Here is a 7,027-nt window from a genome sequence, read left to right on the forward strand (position 1 = left end):
CCAAGTTTTGCCCAGAAAAAAGGGGAAGAAACACTTATGAATCCTCGCATCGAACGAAGTAATAAAGCCGTGCAAACCCACGCAGAAGATGCTACACTTGTTCGAACACCTGAACGAGGCATGATGAAGTACTCCAATGCAAAAAATAATAATATCCCAACACCTGGAGGAATGTTCTAAGACACGCCGTTAGGCCACACAAGCCTACGTCGCACCATAAGTTCAACCATCCCACGGTACAAGTCTAAAAAGGAGAGTAAGGCATATTGCACTAATGTAGGCACGACCAAGAGCATATGTAAAAGAGGCAAAAAACTACTTATCGCCCAAATTCAAAATGCAAGCCACACTACTTCTACATTAAGGATTAAAGGTAGCAAAACATTACCTACCACAGAAGGGATAGCTCGCACCTACACGAGCGGAACCCCAAGGCATCTTTCTCGAAAGAACCTACGAAAATCGTACGCCAAAAGGAAGCATCCCAACATGCATACTTGGGGGCTCCAAGCTACGAAACAACCATAGCAAAATAAAAAAATCTCGAAGCGAATGTTTGAACGATCGAAAGGGTACGATGTTTGAGCCCACTTCATGAATGGGCCTGAACCCTATCAAGCTTCTAAGAAAACTATTCAAAATCAGTCATTGCTCAAAAAAAAATGATTCAAGCAAACTGATTAAAGGACCGCACACAACGGCCATTCTATGAACGCTCGTTCGCACATACATATAATCATTCTAAGTATCGAACATTCACGAACGCGTTCAAAAGGAAAAATATACAACAACAAGAGCGGTCAAAGTCTTACGCCTCAAGGTATGTTCCTCGGGCCATATAGACTCGCCCAACTATCACAATAACTGTACGCCTTAAGAGCAACAATTCCTTAAAATAATCGCCCCAAAGCGACAAGCACCGTAGTCCACCAATCGGCTACGGCTTCTCAAGAAAATCATCACGTTCTAAAAACAAAGAAAAAACAAAAGAAAAGAGAATACATAGAACTTCCAAGTGAAATAAACGAATGAACAAGAGGCCAACTGTGTCATCAAAAGACCAGCCTAAACAACACTTTCAACGCCCCACCTGGGCGTGAATTATTTCAACGCCCAAGCCTGGGCGCCGAAAATGAACCCAGGCTCAAAAAAGGCCCTAACTTCTATTGGGCCCTGCCGCATCCATTCGACTCAAAAATTGCCGATTTCCTTACTGAAAGTCGCACCTCACGACTTTGTCAAAGTAGCACACCACTACGAAGATCGCTCGCACTTACGAGCACGATCCCAAACACGATCAAAGACATTACAAAATGCGTAGGAACCTCTTTGACAAAAAATGACCGTCAAGCATGAGTGCTTGGGGGCTCGAAAGAAAATATATGTTTCAAAAGAAAGTGTGCAAAGTTAAAACGGTATTCCCAGACTACACTGTACGAAGTCCCGTGTTTGGATAACCTCAAAAGATAAAACCGGATTACGACCTCAAGACAAAGGTCGCCGTTGATACTTATACATAGTCCCCTAATCAAGGACCCAGGTAATGGCAAAATTGAGCCATAAAGACTAGCTCAAAACCATGAAAGAAGATGACCACAATACAATGGTCCGTCTAAGCACGTTGTCAACCCACATTCAGGTTGCAACTAAATCCGAGCATCCCTCGAAAGAATTCGCTCCTGCAAGAATGAATGAAAAGAAATTCTCAAGAGAAATCACAAAAAAAATGAAATAGGGACTTGTCCACCTCAATCAGGCAAGACCGCGGCACGCGAATCCCAAATCAAAAAGACGAATTCAGGTTCGCTCACCTCCAGCGAGCGGGGCGTCCACCCTTAGCGGACAGGGCTCGCCCACCTTCAGCGGGCGGGGTCTGCGTCACTAGCCGCGTAGGTCCTCGATTTTCAAAAAATGAAGTCTTCAAAAACAAAATGAAACAGGCTCGCCATCTTTAGCCGGCGGGGTCTACGTCACAAGCCGCGTAGGTCCTTATTTTCAAATTTCAAAAACAAGATTCGTCCACTTTTTCGGACGGGGTGTCCACCCTTAGCGGACAGGTTCGCCATCTTTAGCCGGCGTGGTCTACGTCACAAGCCGCGTAGGTCCTTATTTTCAAATTTCAAAAAACAAGATTCGTCCACTTTTTCGGACGGGGTGTCCACCCTTAGCGGACAGGTTCGCCATCTTTAGCCGACGGGGTCTACGTCACAAGCCGCGTAGATCCTTATTTTCAAATATTCAAAAACAAGATTCGTCCACTTTTTCGGACGGGGCGTCCACCCTTAGCGGACAGGCTCGCCATCTTTAGCCGGTGGGGTCTACGTCACAAGCCGCGCAGGTCCTTAGTCGCTGCAGCGATAACTTTTTCTGGTTTCCCTTTTCCAAAATTAAAAGGATCGGTTTTCCGTTTTTTCCAAAAAAGAGCGATGTGCTGGATTTTCCTTCGTTTTATATCCTGTAAAAACAAGGGGTTTTTCTCGTTTGGCTAGCCCTGAAAATGAGAATCTTTAAAAATATTTTTTACCTCGTGATTGGGCTTGGCCAGGCCCAACTACACTTTATAGCTTTGATTTCGAAAACATCTGTAGCTACTCCCAATGACAAAGTGAGGGAGTTTCTACGCACCTTTAGATCCTTCCAATGACAAAGAGAGGAAGTTTCTATACTATCCGTTGACAAATCCCAATGACACGTGAGGGGTATGTCGACACTTCAAGTGATGACCCTTAAGTCAAATGTTATCACTCGGGGGCTCGTGAGACCCTCGCCAAAACAGGTCACCATGGCTTGTGCGACGCACTCCGTCTAATACTTTGACCATCGTCTTACTCCAAGACTCAGTCAAAGTGGGGGGCTAACTGTAGACACCTGCTTTTGTCCCCATTCCCGAAAGGGAAGGTTCGATGATGAAAGCGTAAATCTCCACTTGACAACGCATCTCCTATAAAATAACGAATCTCAATTCCCCTTTTCATTTCACCTGAAACCTGCTATTTATAGAAACCTGCTATTTATGGAAACCTGCTTAAAATAGTAACTGCCGTAATGGGTAGTTGTTAAAAGTGGCAAGTCATAAAAGATAGAAACCTGTCAGAATTAGGTGTTGCACTCCAACATAAATCCTAAATGAGATAGAAATTGCGAGAGAATCCTATTCCTAATACGATTCGAAAATAAGAGTCACGTATTGATTGAAATCCTAACGAGCCTAGAGTTCGTAACGGGCCCAGACGCATTCCGTCATAAAATTAATACGCACTAAAAGACTCGATTAAGTCTCATACGCTCCGGATTCTAAGAGTCCGAATCTGACAAAGAAACGGCCCAAACAGCAATTTCAACGCCCAGCCCTGGGCGGATCCTATTTTCAACGCCCAGAGCTGGGCGCCGAAATCTTTGACGCCCAGCACTGGGCGCTGAAAATACCTGGGACGTATTCTTTCCTAATTCCTCGTGGATTAGAGCTCTATAATTCTATCTTTCACGAACTCTTTTCTATAAATAGGGCCTTAAGTTCGACGTGAAAAGGACACACAACACACAATTCATATTCTGAGTATTGACTCCAACCCCTAGCCTAAGCCTCACGCTGCGAAATTGTTCACGCGTTCTGTCGCAATCGATCCATATATCGAACAGAACGTATCCTGTCCCATAATTGAGATTCGTTAAATAAAAAGGAGAAATAGCAAAGTCAAAGTGGTTAGTTTTCAGAGAACCGTGACGCACCTCTCAAGGGTGCATCGTAATGTGTCCCTTTTCGATGATTTAATTGCTTTCCTCGCCCTTTTTATGAACTGTTAAACTAACTAAATCTGATTGTTCTATCACGCCTAACAAATATAATATTTTTGGGAAATTGGATTATCATGCTAGGTGTCACGGTCCGAGTGTTTTGACACCGGATCCGTGCGGCGCGCTCTTGCCTATGGGGCGGCAAGGGCACATGCCTTGTGCGGAAAGTGAATCTCAAGGCTTGGGGCACGAGCGGATATCTGCTTTAGAATGGGCACTCTTGCCTATTGGCGACAAGAGCGAGGGTCGAGGGTCGATCGAGGCGCTTGTGTGCGCACAGCAGGCACATGCGGGACCGACGACGAGAGTGTATCTGTTTTGCAAGGGATATTGATGGGTCTTGGAAAGCTTAAAAGCATGCAACAACACAATATCTATAAAGGATAGCAACAACACATGAATTAAGCAAAGGCAACTTCTGATGAGAGGTATTGGTTCATACCCCTCGTAGAGGTTTATTTTGAATTAGCTAAATTGTCCCAGTGAACACTGGAATTACAGTAACATAATAATTCTTCCTAAAGCCTAGAAAACTATTAGAAAGATCCTAGAAAGAAATAGAAAGGAGAAATACAAGTAAAGGAAGGTTGGATTCTAACATCCTCCCCCACTTAAGCTGTCGACGCCCTCGTCGACTTACAAGAGTTACAAAAGATGAAAGAAAAAGCTCCTATTCTAAACTCTGTAGTCTTCTCTGCGCCGTTGGTTGATGGCGGTTGCTGGAGTCTTCTTGAATCTTGTTGTGTCTTGATAGGCTGGTGAGTCTTGTGAATCCAAGTCTTCCTTGTTTTTGGTTTCTGGCTCGGAGCGGCTTGGCTTGAGCTTGCATCTTGTCTCTTGTTTCTGATGCGAGGGGGTATCTGAGATGTCGCCTTTCTGAGTGGCTCCATCACTCGCATTGCCGAAAGGGATCGACCCTTCTCTTTTGTCTTTGTGGGAGTACCTGTACTTCGAACTAGACAAGTTTTTCCACCTACTACAAGCAAAGAATTCAAGTGAGGCATTACAACTGCTTTGCTGGTGCGGAGGAACTCCAATCCAAGCACAAGGTTGAAGTCGTCCATGTTGACGGCAGTGAAGTTCATTTTTCCTTCCCAGTCTCCCAACTTTGCTTCCACCTGTTCTGCCACACCGAGAATCGGCTTGGCTTTAGAGTTGACGGATTTCATGCTACCGCCTCCTTTCTTGAGCACTAACCCCAATCTTCGGGCTTCTGTTTCGGTCACAAAGTTGTGAGAGGCGCCGGTGTCTACCATGGCTCGAGCATTCCTCCCATTTACCAAGAGGCCCACGTACATCATGTTTGTGGATTCCTCTCTTGTCTTCGGGCCCTCTTTCCCCATTGCATACATCATGTAGACGGAACTCATTCTGCGGGGTTCTTCGTCCTCATGGCGTGCTTCTTCTTCTGTCTCTTTTGGGGTTTCCTCCACAGACATGGCCGAAAACTTCCTCTGTAGGTTGTCGATCTCCCCTTTGTGTTTGCATTCCCACCATTTGTGTGGGCCTCGACATAGCAAACAGTTGAGTCTACTAATGTTTCCCGAGGGTGTGCTGATCTTGGATTCCTTTGTTGATACGGAAGGTGATGACCAGGATTTCTGTGAATCTCCTCCCCCATTTCCTTTCTGGAATCCCCCGACTGAGCTGGACGACACCCTTGAGTCACTTCTCGCACTCTTGGGTGAGCTTGGAGTCGGGCCCTCCGAGCTTGTAGGCGTCCCCCTTGTTCCTTCTTCCGAGCGATGACCCCTTCCCGCGGAGTAGTCCATCAATCGCTCTGCAACAGTCATAGCGGCCGAAAGCGTGTCCACTTTCGCCCTCAATACTTCACGCTGCGCCCATTCTTGCAGCCCGTGAACAAAGTTGAACAACCGATCTTTCTCATTCATGTCTCGGATGTCCAACATGCAGGCCGAGTATTCCTTCACATAGTCGCGTATGGAGCCCTTGTGGCGGATCTCCTGTAGCTTCATTCTTGCAACAAACTCGGTGTTCTCGGGGTAGAATTGATCTTTGAGTTCCTTCTTGAACTCCTCCCAGGTGTCTATCTTTATTTTCCCTTCTTCGATGTCAGCGTGCTTGGTGCGCCACCACAGCTTCGCATCATCCAACAAGTGCATGGTCGCGGTATCCACCTTTAGATTGTCACTCAGTTGACAAATTCTGAAATAATGCTCCATGTCGAAGAGGAAGTTATAAACTTCCTTCGAGTCTCTAGCCCCACTATAGTCTCGAGGTTTTGGAGGTTTGATCTTCATCGCACCACCCCCACTCGAGTCAGTCCTTGCAGCGCGCATCAGTGTCGCGCATTTGTCTTGGGCATCTTCAGCTTGCTTCTGGACAAAGTTGAGTTGTTCCTGAAGCGCTTCTTTCTCTTGCATGAGCTCATCGACCACACCCTCGAGTCTTTCTATCTCTTTGGCTTGGCCAATCACAATTTCCTCGAGTCGGGTCCAGCTCTCAGACTTGCCTTCTAGCCAGGCTAGTCTTTCTTCGATCGTTTCCATCTCAAATTGCTTGCTTGGGTCTCTCGATGCCTAGGTTTGAACCTTGGCTCTGATACCAACTGTCACGGTCCGATTGTTTTGACACCGGATTCGTGCGGCGCGCTCTTGCCTATGGGGCGGCAAGGGCGCAAGCCTTGTGCGAAAAGTGAATCTCAAGGCTTGGGGCACGAGCGGATGTCTGCTTTAGAATGGGCACTCTTGCCTATTGGCGACAAGAGCGAGGGTCGAGGGTCGATCGGGGCGCTTGTGTGCGCACAACAGGCACAAGCGGGACCGACGACGAGAGTGTATCTGTTTTGCAAGGGATTTTGATGGGTCTTGGAAAGCTTAAAATCATGCGACAACACAATATCTATAAAGGCTAGCAACAACACATGAATTAAGCAAAGACAACTTCTGATGAGAGGTATTGGTTCATACCCCTCATAGAGGTTTATTTTGAATTAGCTAAATTGTCCCAGTGAACACTGGAATTACAGTAACATAATAATTCTTCCTAAAGCCTAGAAAACTATTAGAAAGATCCTAGAAAGCAATAGAAAGGAGAAATACAAGTAAAGGAAGATTGGATTCTAACACTAGGTCCCTTAATGCTATCTAAATCAGATAATCGCGATCGATCTAGTATTATATGTTGCATATTGCTAAAATCAACTCAGATTAGTTTAATAGTTAACGCATGTCCCTTCAATTATTTATGCTGAGCTAGTAAGGATATCCTG

This window comes from Spinacia oleracea, chromosome 1, assembly GCF_020520425.1.
Source record: "Spinacia oleracea cultivar Varoflay chromosome 1, BTI_SOV_V1, whole genome shotgun sequence".
In the NCBI taxonomy this organism is placed as follows: Eukaryota; Viridiplantae; Streptophyta; class Magnoliopsida; order Caryophyllales; family Amaranthaceae; genus Spinacia; species Spinacia oleracea.